Source organism: Rhipicephalus sanguineus, chromosome 10, assembly GCF_013339695.2.
Source record: "Rhipicephalus sanguineus isolate Rsan-2018 chromosome 10, BIME_Rsan_1.4, whole genome shotgun sequence".
Lineage (NCBI taxonomy): Eukaryota > Metazoa > Arthropoda > Arachnida > Ixodida > Ixodidae > Rhipicephalus > Rhipicephalus sanguineus.
In genome coordinates, this window is record NC_051185.1 from 131,837,378 (window position 1) to 131,854,599 (window position 17,222).

Below are 17,222 nucleotides of genomic sequence, written 5' to 3' on the forward strand. Positions count from 1 at the left end.
TCTGTGTTCACGGGTCGACGATAATTTAGAATGCCTTAGTTGGGCAGCTGCAAGCGGAAGTTCCATCATCAAATTACGATAGCGCGCCGCACTCGTCGCGAACATTGCAGACGTGTGTAGAACATCGCAGACGTTTGACTATATAATAGCGTAGACTCGTTGGTCCCGCTGTTCAAGGTTCTTATCAGCATTTCGGAGCTTATGACGAAGACTACCGCAGGACAACTCTTTGTACTCGCAATCGAGCATGACGTACTTTGAAACATTGGGCACCGCAGCCACGCACATCGCAACCAAGCTTTCTACTCGATGTTGTGGCTAGGCCTAACTCCGCTCATGGTGCCAATGTACGAGACAAATCCGAACTTTGCGGGCAAAAAAATCGCGCTAGTGGACATGCGAAAGTGAAGAAGCCGCAATGTCCTTCGTCGCAAGCAACGAATCGCATCACCCGCTGGCTCCTCAGAACCACGGATGGGCATTTTGTGCATCGGCAGCGGACCCCCCGGCCAAGCTCGCCGTGCAGCGACTCGCAATTTCGCGTGTCAGCGTCCCAAAACACAACAGGAAGCACGCTGCGCGCCGATTTTTTGTCGATACAGCTAGGCATAGCTGATCATTGACAGACTGGAGATCGGCGGCCTTCGTTCTTAAATCGGTACGTTGATATCCGCGGTGCGCTGCTCCCGTCCCGAAAGTATGCTAAGCGATGTTTGAAGTCGAAAGTTAATGACCGTGGTGGAAAAGTCCGCTCTAAAGGAGTCCTGACCGCCTTACTGGCCTGACATTTTAGTGAATTATATCCGAATGTCCGTTGTACCAGAATCCGTTGTAAACGAAGCTCAATCAATGGAACAAATACGGAGGTTGGCATAACGCCGCAAATTGGTGTGTAATATCCGAATGTCTGTTGTAAACAGATCCGTTGTAACGAGGTTATACTGTGACGATATGTTATCCACTGCATATCGGATACAACAATGAAAAGTTTGCCGTCTGGACGGCATGTTCCATTCAGAATAATCATAACATTTACAATGATAAATTCCTCTGAAACGAACTATGCCGAGACAAGGCGAAAAGTTAGGGTAGGCGAGTACGTGTCCACCGCCACTGCAGCACAGCGCCGGCAGTGCATCCCGACCGTTCAAAAAGCCGAGGAGAGCATCGCGAGTTGGCGAGACGCGCTACTAGATGGCACCAGCTGCGTCACGTTTTGCGCCTTGCCTTCCACCAACGGCAAGCTACTCGTAGCTTGCCAAATGAAGGCGGGAAAGGAGAGAGAGAAAACAAAAAAAAACGAAAAGCAAAGCGGCGCGGCGGCCTCAGTGGCATTCTGGCTGTACCTCTGGCTGCACTTTCTTCCCCCCAGTCTCTTCCTGAGCGATCGCACGAGCAACGTCTAGAGCGGAGCAGAGATTACCCTCAATGAATATGGCGCCGACGAAGCGAAAGGCCGTGTCGCTTGATATACAAAGTCGAATATTTTGCAGGATTCGTGACACGGTTTTAAAGTGAGCGCCGTCGTAAAAAAATACGCGCTCACCCAGTCGACAATCTCGACCATCCTCAAAGCTGGAAGCACCGCGCTTTTGAAGGCTGGAATCAGTGGCCATGCCAACGAGCGGAAGAGGGTTTGGGAGCTCTTGTATGCAGACGTTGAAGAGGCACTCTACCAGTGGTTCCTGTTGATCTGTGCCCAGAATGTGCCGATTAGTGGGCCAATACTTGCCGCAAAGGCGAAAAACTTGGCTTTTCTGCTTGGTCGGCCAAATTTCGTACCCGGAGGCGGCTGGATACAAAGATTCAAAGAGCGGCGCGGCATTGTCTCCAAAAACGTTGGGAGAGAAGCGGCCTCTCTTAATTCAGAGGCGAAGCAGCAGTGGCTCCAGACCAACCTGCCCGTACTGATGGAGCGCTTCTCAGACAGAGATGTTTACAACTGTGATGAGACTGCCCTTTTCTTTCAAATGACAGCTTCGAAGATGCATGCCTTGAAAGGCGATCAGAGTCCCAGCGGTAAGCACTCCGAGGAGGAGGAGGAAAAAACATTTATTAACAGAAAGGGGTTTGTGATGCTTGGTCCACTCCGAGGTTAGGGTAACCGTATTACTTTGTGTGAATATGGACGGAAGCCATCGGCTCAAGCCCTTCGTGATCGGACAATCCAAGAAGCCTGTGTGCTTCAGGAATCAACACGTCCCGGTCCGCTATAGGAGCAACAAGAAGGCTTGGATGACCTGTGTCTTGTTCGAGGAGTGGCTGCTCGAGATGGACAGTGTCATTGAAAGTCGGGAATGGAAGGTGGTGTTGCTGCTGGATAGCTGTAGCACACACAGCGTGAGCGCGAAGCTGCCAAATATGACGGCAGGCTTGCAACCGCTGGATGCCGGCGTGATTGCCAACTTTAAAGCGTTATACCGGCGACGCATGCTCGAGTGGCTCGTGTTGATGATTGACCGCTCGCCTCCCGGTACGTCGGGCAATGCAGATGGGTCCCCTGATGCCCCTGATCTGAAGATTAACCTCCTAAAGGCCGTGAACTTCGTTTACGGCGCGTGGTACGAGGTGAGGCAGACCACCATTCAAAACTGCTTCAGGAAGGCAGGCTTTGTGCGCCAGGACCAGCCACCCTCGCCTAGTGAAGCAAGACCAGCACGGAAACTGCGGATCTGACGGGGCTCTGGGAGCACGTCGCTACTGGTGACGCAGATAGCAAGTGTGTCGAGTCTCGAGTCAGTTGAGGACTTTCTGACAGCAGACAGTGCTGCTTCGTTCTGCGATTAACTCACCGACGAGGCAATCATTGCGGATGTGTTGTCGCGACAGATGGCGGTGTTGTGCGATGGCAGCAACAGTGATGAGGAGGTTGACAGGGCCTCTACGACCCCGTCGATGACCACGCAAGGTGCACTGACGTCTATCGACTCACCGATTGACTTTATGCACACCAAAGGAATACCGCCAGAGTTTTCGCAACACCTGGAAGCTATGTGCACCGCGATTGTGAAGCTCAAGTTTCCGCGGAAGCAACTGCAGGTTTCAGACTATCGGCGTGCCGAACTCGTGATGCGCTCTTCGGAGTAAGAAATGAAGTCTTGTTTTTGACATCCTACTATCTACAACATTTATTCATTGGTGCAGATAGCAAATTCAAGCCTAAAGATACAAAAGGTACAGTCGGCCAAATCTTTAACTATCATGCGCGAGCGCCGACTTTTTTGTGCGTCAGCGCCGTACGAAGGAGCCAAGTTGCAAACAGGGCGAGAATAAACGCGTGCCCACGAAGCGCGCTCAGTTGGGCCCACCGTCTCCTTATCTGTTGCTTCACGAGAAGCGCCACCCTACATTAACTCAGTTCCGACGAACAGGCAGTGCATCTTGCTCGTATCTTATTTTTCGAAGCAGCAAATGAAGGTGCATGTTTGGGCTAGTTGGTACTCCATTTGAACATCTAAATAGCGCGAACTTCAGGGACGAAAGACAGGAGAATGCGACACACACAAGCGCTAACTTCCAACTGAATTTTATTGAAGAAAACACATGAATATATAGGGTAACACCACGCCTGCGCAGCTTCACATCCACGTAACCACATTCACTCCTAAGCGATAAATCTTATCGCTTAGGAGTGAATGTCTCATGTCTTCTCATGCGCCTGCGCGCATGAGATAAGCTGACAAATGTGGATCGTTCATTTGTTATCTGCCCACGCGCGTCATTCCAGTCCGGCCGTGATGTGGTGACGCAAATGCTTTCTTTTTTTTTTTTTTTGCACTTAATCTTGCCCTGTTTCCAACTTGGCTCCGTCGTACAGCGCTGACGCACAAAAATGTCGGCGCTCGCGCACAATGGTTAAAGATTTAGCCGACTGTACGTCCGGCTACGATTTTTTTGTGGCAGTCCAGATATTCTCACGCGGCCGTGACGTCGACGAATGCAGCAGTCAGCGCTTCCGAGATGAAAGTCTTTATTTGGCCGAACTTGTGGCCGGGAAATTGAAAGTCGAACTACAGTAATACACTGATACACAACGTACACTGATAGCGGCGAACAGAGCGTCAGCCGTCGAAAAACGGCTGGGACGCGACGTCTTTTATACATCACACATCGAACTTTCCAGTTTTATCACTGGTGGTCACGCAAGCTCTGGAATAATCTAGACTATTCGCGTGCTGCGTGCAATGTTAACAAAACAATCTACTACAATCGCGAAGCTTTTCGAACACTGGGGCGCGGACAGCGTCGAGCGTTGATAACCGTCCTTGCTGATCAAACCCGAATACATCAAAATAAAACAAGTGGGCGTGGCAATATAATGTTCACCGGTTATAACGATCATATTTTTAGGTTTTCTTGATATCTGTATAATTAGACTTCACTGTACAGTAATACCTCATTAAGTGGAAGTAGTAAAAACCAGAAAAAATTTCGAGATAAGCAAAGTTGCGCGAATCCCATTTAGAAGTCCAGTTCTATCGAAAAACGTTATCACTACTGACCAGCTTCTTAACAGGAGCACCTAACTGGCTCTTCGTATAGGTTTTAAAGAAAAATAATGACATACCAGAGCTATCAACCAGCTGTGTTTTTCGGCACTGCCTTTTTATTTCGTGCAGAAAGACGGACTAAGGCTGGTCTGCCTCTCGGTAACACTCGCACCTAGCAAAGCTTTCTCGAGTTGCTTAACACATCGCATGTGGTGATCATCCGCACCGCAGCACTCAAGTTTATTTCGCATCAAGCGAAGCATGTTTCTTGTTTCAGCTGATGTCGTCACCCCTTCAGCAGCTGTGTCAACACTGCCGCGATCACTGTGCGTAACGCCACGTTTGGTTCGCATAAGAAAACAGTCAGCCGATGTTGCAGGCGAGATCAGTGTAGCCCACAGCTAAGTCTTTCAATGTTGTGACTGGAAGGGGGTCCTCTCGCACGATGCAACCACACAATCAGCGCTGTTTTGACGTCCGGAAACTTCGAGCCTTGAATCCGCTTCTACCTTTCTTTGCAGCATTGGTGACTTGCTTTGCTTTGGCAGCGTTATCCTCACCACATCGCACGTCCGATGAAAAAATCCGCATGACATGCCTTGCGTAAATAAAATGCTTAAATCAGATCTCTTATGGTGAACAAAACGACGTGTACAGTAATATCTCGTTACTACGAACACCAGATTAACGAATTTTTTTCCAATCCCCTCGACAATGCCTATATTGCCAATGTAAAAACTTTCAGTGCTATGAATTTCAGAATACCGAATATTTCAGATTAACGTACGTAATTTAACCCTGAAATCAGCACGATGCTTTGTTATTACGAAGTTCCATGAATGTTTCGGTACGGAAATCACTGAAACTTAGACCTATCATCATCTGCAGCAGATATGCGCCGGGAAACCCCGCTTCAACGGGTGCAGCCCCATCAGCGTCGACATCAACGCGAGCGACGCCAACCGGTCGTTTTTCTGGCAATGATCGACGTATGTATACTGCGCGGTGGTAGTAAACACGGACGACAAGAAGACACAAGGACAAGCGCAGACTATAAACTGAAGGTTTATTTTTCACAAACCACATATATATGACTGAAACAGAAAAAGAAAACACAAAAACCTACAAAAAAAATGATGATTTAGCTCTTAACAATCAACAAAAATGTGCGCCACTTGCCAGATACCGTAGCTCTTTATCTAGAAGAGCTAACGACGGTTTGCTTACGCAGTTTTCTGGTTCCCGTGCCATTACGACCGTGCTTTCGAACTGCGCATTGCAGCCACACTTACTGACGTGCCGAGCGAAAAAACCTTCGTTGCCATTGCGTACATTGCGTGCGTGCTCGCGCAGGCGCTCATTTAGACATCTCCCAGTCTGCCCGATGTAACACGCACCACAAGATAGCGGAATTCTATAAACTACCTTCGTGTCACATCTGACAAACTGGGTTTTATGCCTGACAGTGCAAGATCATTTCGGCTTATTGTTTACACATGTCATTTTGGCTAGCTGAGAGAGCTTGTAAGGTGCCGAAAAAACGAATTTGCTTTTATCAAACGTTCAAGTTTTGTTGATTGTTAAGAGCTAAATCATCATTTTTTTGTAGGTTTTTGTGTTTTCTTTTTCTGTTTCAGTCATATATATGTGGTTTGTGAAAAATAAACCTTCAGTTGATAGTCTGCGCTTGTCCTTGTGTCTTCTTGTCGTCCGTGTTTACTACCGCTCAGTATACATACGTCGATCATGAATCACCAACTCGCCCAGTCGTCCACCTTGATCTGGCAATGAGTTCTCCTGGCCCCAGCGTTAAAAAGACGTGACGCCAGTTTTCGCTCAACGAAAAAGAGGACATTCTGACGGAGCTGAATGCTCGAAAAAAGCAAGTGGACATATGCAGGGAGTGTGATATTGCGCCGTCAACAGTGGCAACGATACTGAAGGATCGGGAGAAGATCGTGAAATTACATCGAGAACCACAGCTGGCACCCTCAAGAAAACGCTTGCGGCTGGGCAACTACCAAACCGTCGATGACACTGTCCTCACATGGTTTAAGGATGCCAGACAACACGGTGTGCCTTTGTCAGGCCCTATTATGCAAGAAAAGGTTCGCGGTCGCTTTGGGCCCCTCCGGCTTCGACGCAAGTGCCGGATCGCTATATCGGTTCGGGCAAAGGACTGGCATCATGTGGCAAGTCGCATGCGGGGAAGAAAAGGCAGCCGATGCCGAAAGTGCGATTGCCTGGCGGAACGAGCGCTTTCAGGAAATCGTCAAGTCGTTCAGTCCAGACGACATTTTCAACGTCGACGAAACGGCGTGCTTTTATCAGCTGTTACCTGATAAGACAATGAACTTGTAAAGGTGAAAAATGCAAGGGCGGAAAAAAATCGCATCTTCACGTGTCAGTGCTCTTCTGCTGCAACGCCACAGGCACGGAAAAACTCAAGCCTCTTGTTGTTGGCAAGTCCGCCAAGCCTCGCTGCTTGAAAAATGTCTCGTTGCCTTGCGACTATCGGGCAAATAAAGCGTGGATCATGCGGGAACTGTTCACACAGTGGCTGTGTTCTATAGTGATGCGCTGTAGAGTTGAATTATAAATCTGGTTTATTAACTCTAACACTACATGACTGGGCGACGCCCTATATGCGTCGTGCCGCGATGCGAGTCGACCGTCCAAATAGATCACGCGCCTCCCGGATACCTGAAGCCCGTGCCAGCCGAGACCTGAGCCGCGTCGCTCTCTCCACCTACCATACCGTCCGGCGCATAGCAACCGTAGGGCATGCATCTTCGAGGTCGTTCGCTGTTTCGGTTGAGCGTCAGAGATGGCGCTTGATGACTCCCGACACTAGCCCGACACTACATCTCCCTCCTTCAGTTACGGAACCGTGCAGGAGGGCGCACAGTTCTCCCATGTGCGGTGACGTAGGGTGATGGCGCAGCCAGTGTTGACTGCGTCGTTCTCGGTTGCGTCATGCCTGGTGCCCGATCCGACAGACGAGATGGCATGTCCAGTGATGCCGGATGATTTTCTAGCGCCATACCTGCGCTGTCTTTTACGAGGTGTCTTCTGTTGCGGCGGACAGTGCCCGTTTCGCATTGGATCCAGTATGAGCGTGGCGAGTCAGCCTGTCTCAGGACGGCACCTCTGCGTTTGAGGTCTTTTATCCACACTTGCTGCCCTGGATTCAGGACTGGTAAACGACGGACACCGCGGCGACGATTGTAGTTCCTTTCCTGGCGCTGCTTGATTCCTTGCTCGGTCTTTTGAAGTCGTTGACTGTCTGCGAGCATCGGCTTCAGCATGTGTGGAGAAATCGGAACTGTGGTGCGAACACGCCGGCCGAAAAGTAGCTCTGCTGGGCTATAGCCGTTCTCTAGCGGTGTTGCACGGTACGCCAGAAGATCCTTGTATGGGTCAGCTGCCTTGGTTATCTTCTGTTTGGCGATCTTCACTGCCGCCTCGGCGAATCCGTTGCTCTGTGGGTACTTCGGGCTTGATGTCATGTGTTTAAATCTCCACTCTCTCGCGAATTTCGAAAACTCGGATGTATTGCAGGGATGAAACTGTGGCCCGTTGTCAGTTACAACAGTATCTAGAATGCCGTGGCGCGCGAAGATTGATTTCATCTTCTGTATGCTTGTTGCAGGCCGCTCATCTTCGAGGAGCGCAATCTCGAAGTAGCGCGAGTAGCAGTCAGCCACTAAGAGATACGTGGAACCTTTCGCGAGGAAGAGATCGACACCGAGCCGTTGCCAGGGTCGGTCCGGGAGTGCCGTCGGCATTAACGGTTCGCTCCTTTGTTGTCGATGCTCTATGCAGTTGGGACACTTTTCTATCAAGTCTTTGATGTCCCTTGTGATACCAGGCCACCAGCACGTTTGTCGGGCAAGTCGCGAGCGCTTGACTTCTCCCTCATGCCCCTCGTGCAAGGCGTTCAGTGTTGCCTTCCGTAAGCATTGAGGAATGATAAGCCGATTGCCCATTAGTAGGACACCGTCGTGTACTGTGAGTTCATGCTTGAATTGCCAGTACTCACGGCAGTCTTTCGGAGTTTTGCTCTTGCGCGCTGGCCACCCATTTCTCGTGAAGGCTTCTATAGCTTTACATGTCGGATCACGCTTCTGCGCCATGGCAACTTTCTCTAGGCTTGCCACCTCCGACGACAAAAGACCCACTACGACACTTGCGTAGGTTGATACTTCGCCTGAGATGTCTCCGGAGTCCTGCGTTGCGAGTGGCTGACGAGAGAGAGCATCGGCTGTGATGAGCTGCTTGCCTGGTATAAACGTGGTCTCGTAGTCATACCGCATCATGCGCAGACGAAGACGCTGAAGTCTGGGTGTTAGGCTGTCGATGGGTTTAGTGGAAAGGATGGGCACCAAAGGCTTGTGATCCATTTCTATCTTGAAATGAAGCCCGATGAGGTAGTCCCTGAATTTCTCACATGCCCACGTTATTCCGAGAGCTTCTTTCTCAATTTGAGAGTAGCCTGCTTCAGCTGAGGTCAACGTTTTTGAAGCGTACGCTACAGGCCGCCGATTGCCATGGGGGTCTTCTTGGAACAGAACTGCTCCCAGACCGTAGCTTGAGGTGTCTGATGAGACGATGAGTCGTTGCCTCGGGTCATAGAGAGCTAGGACGGGTCGTGAAGTTAAGGCTTTTTTAATTTCTTGAAAAGCCTGCTGCTGTGCGGCGTCCCAGACAAAATGGTTGGACTTGCGCAAAAGCTCTGTCAGCGGATGCGCGATGTCACCGAAATTCGGAATGAACCGAGATACGAAGTTGGTCATCCCGAGGAAGCGCTTGATCTCTGTCACGTTGGTTGGCGGCTTCATTTTAACGATGGCTTCAATCATACCCTCATCTAGGCGCACGCCGTTTTGATCAATGATGTGACCCAGAAACTTCACGCTATTTTGGTAGAAGGAGCACTTCTGTTTGTTCAGCGACACACCTGCCTTGAGTAACTGCTCGAGGACCAGGGCAAGGCGCTCGTCGTGGGACTGCTTGGTCTCTCCCCACACTAGCACGTCGTCTATGTGGCACACGACTCCTTTCAAGCCCTCGAGTACGTGACTCATCATCCTTTGGTAATGCTGATGAGATTCCAAAGGGCATCCTGTTAAACTTATATCTCCCAAAAGGAGTGATGAAGGTGGTTAGCTCAGATGACTTTGGATCCACCTTGATTTGGTAAAATCCGGAGTATGCGCCTAAGTTTCGAGAAATACTTCGCTCCTCCGAGAAGTCCTAACGTGTGTTCTACGCTTGGAATGGGGTGATGCTCTCTGAGTAACCCTTTGTTGAGCATGGTGTAGTCCACGCAGAGCCTGACGCCACCATCCTTCTTTGGTATGACGACTATTGGCGCGCACCAAGGAGACGGATCTTGGACTTTTGTTATCACTCCCTGATTTTCCAGCTTCTTTAGCTCAGCCTCAACAGCGTCGTGCAGCGGGATGGGAATGCGCCTCGGAGAGGTTATGGCGAAAGGTACTGCGTTTGGCTTTTGTCTGATGGTGAAAGAATGCTCGATTTCACCGAGGCCAGAGAAGAGTTGCGAATATCTTTCGAGTAGAGCGTCGCAGTTGTGTTTAACTGACAGATCGCTCACCCGCCTTAATATGTCGAGCTTCTCTATGAGGCCTAAGCCCAGTAGTGGCTCGCCGAGGTTGCGTGCAATGTAGAATCTCTCCGAGGTGGTTTCTCCCTTATAAACCACAGTAGCTTCGATCATGCCCAGCACGTCTAACTGTTCGTTAGAGGGACCGATGAGGAATTTCTCCGACTCACGCAGCAGCGCTGATGAGCTGAGGTTGAGATATGTATCCTCCGGCAGGGCTGATATGTCCGCACCAGTGTCCAATCGAAACTGCACCTCCTGTCCGTTGACGTACAGCTGCGTTCTCCACGGGGTCATTCCACCGTTTCTGATTGCTCCCAGGAAGCTCGGACTTTCCGGAGACTTGCCTGATTGGAGATGAAGCACTCGCGATGAACGGCATACCGTGGCAAAATGTCCCTTTTTGCGGCACTTCTTACAGTACACTTTTGACGCGGGACATTCTTTTCTGGATTGAGTTTCTTGTTTACCACACCAGTCGCATGAACGCCGAGTCTGGGATTGTCCAACTGGTTTGCGCTTGCTGTCGACGCGTCGTGGTTGGCTAGCTGTATGTAGGCGATCGATGGTAGCTGTTCCTTCTGGGGAGCCGGCCGCATGAATATGCGGTTGCTGCTTGAGGACTTCTTCGAACTGCTTTGCGCAAAGTACTGCTTTCTCCAGTGTGAGGTCTTGTTCAAGCTGAAGTTTCGTCGACAACTTCTGGTCACGCACGCCGACGACAATCCTGTCACGGATTAATTCGTCCTTTAAGTCGCCATAGTCGCACCGCTCGGCTAAAGTGTGCAGAGCTGTGATGAAGTCTGTCATTGGTTCACCTTCGTCTTGTATGCGGCGATTGAAGAGCACTCTTTCATAGATGATGTTTTTCTTGACGACGAAGTGACTGTTGAAGGCTTCGATGACTTTGGCATACTTCTTCGCGTTTGCGGCTGTCAGACAAAGTGCCGTGAGGACGTCTTCAGCTTTGTCACCCATGATGTAGATCAATGAGTTGATTTGATCATTGTCTGGTTGGTGATGAAGACCACTGGCGGTTCGGAAACGCTCCCACCTTCGCTTCCAGGCACTCCATTGCTCGGCGATGAAGCTGAAGGCTTGAGGGGGTTGGAGTTGGATGCGCTGACCGCTTTGAGTTCCTGATTCAGTCATGGCTGGAGGTTTTGATGAGCACTCACTTGGTGACGTGAGGTATCGTAGCTCAAACTTCTGACACCATGTTCTATAGTGATGCGCTGTAGAGTTGAATTATAAATCTGGTTTATTAACTCTAACGCTACATGACTGGGCGACGCCCTATATGCGTCGTGCCGCGATGCGAGTCGAGCGTCCAAATAGATCACGCGCCTCCCGGATACCTGAAGCCCGTGCCACCTGAGACCTGAGCCGCGTCGCTCTCTTCACATACTGTACTGTCCGGCGCATAGCAACCGTAGGGCATGCATCTTCAAGGCCGTTCGCTGTTTCGGTTGAGCGTCAGAGATGGCGCTTGATGACTCCCGACACTAGCCCGACACTACAGCTGCTGCAGTTCGACAACACAATGAAGAAGAAACAAAAGAAGGTTCTAATCGTTGATAACTGCTCGGCACATATGGTGAACGTGCGTTTGAGCTATGTGCAGCTTGAATTTCTGCCCCCGAATTGTACGTCTTTGCTCCAACCTTTAGACCAGGGCATAATAAGATGTGTGAAGGCCGAATTTCGGAAGCAACTTGTGCAGCGCCTTCTCATTAACATACGACTGAAGCTGCCTACGGAGGTCAACATCCGTCAAGTCGCAGAAATGCTGACAGGGTCGTGGTGGAACGTCAAGGCAAGCACCATTAGCAACTGCTGGTGAAAAGCAGGTCTTCTCGAGACTTCGCTTACGCCGCAAGACTGCGAGCCTACGCCACGAGACTGCAATGACGAAGCGGAGCTCGACCCAGAGCTTTGGAATGAGCTTACCGAGAAGCTCCCGGTAGACGCTGCGGTAAGCTTCGAGGATTACGTAGACAGTGACTGCGCAGCGGCTACGTCTGCAGAGCTCACCTGCGAAGAAATCGTGAGTCAAATGCTGGAGCAAGATTGCTGTAGCAGTGACGAAGACGACGCTGGAGATGCAGAGTCTGGGACAACGGAAGAGACTATTTCCAGCTCGGATGTTGTGGTGTTCCTTGAGAAGACCTGATCGTACCTCGGGTGCTGCAAGGATGTACCCGAAGACATCCTTAGGAAAACATAAAACTGCGCCTACATACAGCACACAAGAAGAAAGAAGTGGACAGGACCAGTGCAGGCTAACAACTCATTTATTTGGATGACGCCTCTCTCCTACAACAGCAAAGTGCATGCACACCATCAAACATAACTGCACACCGTGTATGATAACTTAAGACTTCTTTCTTGTATTGGCCTCGAGGCCCACCACTAGAAACGCCGGCGCCACCGTCGGCGTGACGTGCTTGGCAGGATCACGTGGTCTCAGCGGCCGCGTCGGCTGCTTGTGGCGCACTGCCGCGTGCTTTGAAAACGAGTTTCAAGTCCCACATTCGCTGCGGTCTGTTCAAATTCGGAAGTTTTCTCTCATTTTCTACTCAATTGAAACCATTGCAATAGAGTGGCTGCCTCCGAAGGCGACGAACATGGGGCTCTACCGCTCGGTGCCGCAGTGCCGCGCTTACGCAAAGGAGCCCAGTGTCAGCCTGCACCGGTAACCGCGGGACAAGAAACAGCGTGAAGCATGGGTTGTAAAGCTAAGAACCGGCAAGTAGCCATCCGCTACGAGTCGTGTGTGCAACAAGCACTTCCGCGACGAAGACTTTTGTTACTGCGTCGGGCCTGCGACGTTCGGTGAGTAGCAGACAGCGCGCACTGAGACGACGGCTCGCGCGCGCTTCCCGTCGGCAAATGATGCTTATCTGCCACAGGATGGTAAAAGCGCTACCTTTTACCACGTGCGATGCCATCTCAGAACCCTCCAATGCGACCTCTTGATCGTCGGCCTCGTGCTCAGCGTCCACAAAATCGGCTGCAGATGCGCAAGTCATTGTTTAGATACGTTGAATTAAAAAACGCACAGGGTCCCTTATGCATTCGTTAAAGATGACTAGAAGGAAGGCGAAAGCCATCTTCTTCTTGTCAGTCGATGTACTGATTCTCCCGCGCCCCCCTCCAAAAGCATTCTGCACCTAACGCGGTTTTGCACGGCCTCCGTGACCGATCACGGAGGCAATGCAAAGCGACCATGACGTGTGAATACGTCATCATGTGACGTCACATTATGTGACGTGATAATGATGCTACATATTTTGGCGATCTGTGACGTCATGATGACGTCATATGGTGACACCATCACGTGACGATTATTTTTTGCATCACTAGTGTTGACGCCACCGACGCGGGACGCCGACGGGCAACTTCCCATTTGATGAGGCATGCATTGCTTCATAAGCTACATAAATTTTTCATTGCCTCCGTGATCGGCCCACTGGCCAACCCCATGTATTTTCTTGGAACCTCATTTATTTACATGGGAAAGATGCCACCCTGTTGGCCTTAGACACGACACTGCTGCCAAAATTGCTGGGGTACACGCCAAATAATTACTATCCTGTTTTGCGGCTGCTGGTTGCTGCAATACCTTCTATTTTATTCACCGCTATTTCAAGTTCATGTGGGTGCTAGTTCACAGCCGATGTTTGCAGAACAAGTCCGGCAAACGTTACTGTATTTTCTTTGTTTTCCTTGGCGTCGCATGCTGCTACATGCTGCCAGCGATCTCAAAGTGGTGAAGCTTTGGTCTATGAATTTGTTGATGACAGAGAGCGGCAGGTTCACTGGAATGCAAACGGAACGATAATTAAGGAGCATTAAAAAAAAGGCGTCGCATTTGCTCACGTTTTGTGTGAGCACCAAACGAAACGAATACGCTGAATAAAGAAACAGAAGCAGCGGCATTTGCCCACTGAGAAGACCGATCAATACACATTGAAACGTACCCGAATTTAGACCGAAAAAGAAAAAAAAAAAAAAAACACTGAGTCGTCGGGACGGCAGATCACAAGGTTGCCATGCGCAACAAAGCAGCAGTTGTAAGGAAATTGTTTTTGAACTGCTCTGATAGCGTCCGCGCAACAGTAGTTGTTTGTTTACTCACAAATTCTCATATTTTGCGGCCTAAAGTTCACAGCGCGGTGCCAAAACGCGCTCGTAGCAAGAGCGAAACAATCAGTACGATGCATGTCTGCATGCAGACGATCATACATGCATGCAGAGGCACCGTCAGTCGTCGCGAACCCGTGCGATCGCTGGCTTGAGGCTTCTTTCTGTTATGCTCCGTTTGGTTATAGAGGCAGTCTACTCTAACGAGATATTTCACATAGTTTGCACTCAGCGAGTGACTACCTTTCACGCAAGAAGCCGGTTCAGGGGTCTCCAACGCGGTGACAGCGTGAAGCGGGTGCTCGGTTTTCTGCAAAGAGACAGCGACTGTAGACCATCTTGTGCTTTCAGTTCGTCGAAAATGATGATTTTGACAGTAAAGAACACAGTTCATTTCGAAAGTACTTGCAGAAATGCCCTGGAGGGCTTCCGCGAGGTGTTTTCGTAGAGCGCCGACAGCAAAACCTATGGGGAGCGCGCAGGCGGTATCCTGCCTAGCACGCAATCGAGGCGCGTCCGATAGAGGGCGACTCCGTAACTCCTCGAGGCCAATAGGTGTAACGAAGCATCACTGATACACTTATCAGGTCCGTATCGTATAATACACAAGACTTCGAATATTTCCCGTGCCTTTCTGTCTCTTGCATGGCCAATGACCTTTGCCTGCCTGAAAAGCGGCACACATTTTCCTGTTCCTGTCTTCTTACAACCCTGGCAATGCCTAGGCAGGTGCATCCCACTGTGTTGAGTGAGGGAATAGCTGTGCTCCTGCAGACGCCTATTAATGCAGCGTCCCGTCTGGCCGACATATACTGAACCACAACTAAGTGGGATCTCGCAGACAACTTCCGTTTTGCAGGGCACATACATATTTGTGTGAGCTATTCCCCAGCCTTCTTTCATTCGAAAGTTTTTGTTGTGGCTCGTTAGTGAACAGAGACGGGACAATTTACAACGCGCAGAAAAGTGAACGTTCACATCATATTTCTTTCCCACTCTCTTCAGGCCGTGCGAGATCTTGTGCATATATGGAAGAATCTCAAACTTCCGCTTCTCACTTTGCTCGAGCTCTTGCTTCTTTGTATTACCCCTAAGGGTCTTCAACAACGATTCTGCGACAGCCTTGAGAAGAGTGGGAGGAAACCCGGCACTACGAAGCCTTTCCACTTGACTGTCAAAACTGAACTGAACCATGTGCGGACAAGACTTAAGAAGAGATGGTCTCAGGCACGAGGATGCGATTCCTCACTTAACAAGCTTAGAGTGACATGAATCGTGAGGTAAAAGAGCTTTCTTTGACATAGGAAGGTATGCCCAACATAAGTGGTCTTCATCATTAAAAAATAATTTCAGGTCTAAAAACTGTAAACGGGAACTCTCGGGGAGTTGACAGGTGAAATTCAAACTAGACTCTGTCGATTTAAAAACCCTAAAATTTCATTGGCTACCACTTCTAGGTTATCGTCAGAGTTAATATTTAAAAGGATTAAAAAATCATCTACGTATCTAAACACACGCGTGATGCGGTCATCAGTAAGGATACGTGAGAGTGAAACGTCAAATTCAGCTAGACAGATCTCTGTGAGAACAGGCGCCACACTCGAACCTATACATATGCCTCGTTGTTGGACATAGAACTTGTCTTCAAAGCCAACAATCGTAGAAGAAAGATACAGGTTCAGCAATTCCAGAAATCCCTCAACAGCGATCCCACACGCGTTCTGAAAAGCAACAATCCCCGAACATCAATACAGTTGCGGATCGCCAAGAACAACTTGTCATGGGGAAGAGAATAAAACAATTCCTCAATGTCAATTGAGAAGCCACAGTTCACCTTTGGTAGTTGGTCTCTGAAGTTTTCTACCATGTTGTTCGAGCTGCTGATCTTGTAAGGATCTTCGGGGGACAAGGTCTTCGGGTGTTGCTGCAGGTATCGGCTGACCGCGACTTGCCAAGTTCCTCTTTCCGTGACAATCGCGCGGAAAGGGCACTCCACCTTGTGGCTCTTGGCACTTACAAGATCAGCAGCTCGGACAACATAACAGAAATATGTATGTGCCCTGCAAAACGGAAGTTGTCTGCGAGATCCCACTTAGTTGTGGTTCAGTATATGTCGGGCAGACGGGACGCTGCATTAATAGGCGTCTGCAAGAGCACAGCTATTCCCTCACTCAACACAGTGGGATGCACCTGCCTAGGCATTGCCAGGGTTGTAAGACAGGAACAGGAAAATGCGTGCCGCTTTTCAGGCAGGCAAAGGTCATCGGCCATGCAAGAGACAGAAAGGCACGGGAAATATTCGAAGCCTTGTGTATTATACGATACGGACCTGATAAGTGTATCAGTGAAGCTTCGTTACACCTATATGTGCGGTTATGTTTGATGGTGCGCATGCGCTTTGCCGTTGTGGGAGAGAGGCGTCATCCAAATAAATCAGTTGTTAGTCTGCAATAGAGTGAACTTGGGCGTGTTGGTTAAGCATGATGAACCACACAGCGCGAGTAAACAACGGGGACACAGGAAGGGAACACACACAGCGCTGACTTACAACAAAGTTTATTGAAGCAACATTTCACATATATACAGGGGATCAGCCAACCACTGCGCATGTCATAGCAGATAACTTCCTAATCAACTTGGAAAAGCCGAACGGAGAAATTGCAATTCTTTATCTGATAAAAATATCGACGGCGAACTAACACGTTTGTCATCCAACCTTTGAATCATCTCTGCTTCAATTATTTCACGGACATATTTATTTCTATGTTTACAAACCACGTCAGCTTCCTGAAAGACTGGTTTGCACGTGCAGTCATTGCAGTGCAGAGCGAGAAGGCCTCCCTGTCCTTTCGTGACATTGCTGGCATGCTCACGGAACCTTTCATTGATACATCGGCCCGTTTGGCCGATGTAATGTTTACCACAACTTAGCGGCATAGAATAAACTACGCCTACTG

General features: G+C 49.6%; 1 protein-coding gene and 1 pseudogene across 3 annotated transcripts in view; both read left to right on the forward strand.

Annotated features, from left to right (window-relative positions):
* LOC119372459 (inactive histone-lysine N-methyltransferase 2E) overlaps positions 1-17,222 on the forward strand; it is a 533,413-nt gene that overhangs the window by 435,710 nt on the left and 80,481 nt on the right. The window lies entirely within an intron of this gene.
* LOC119372460 (tigger transposable element-derived protein 6-like) lies at positions 1,435-3,171 on the forward strand (annotated as a pseudogene).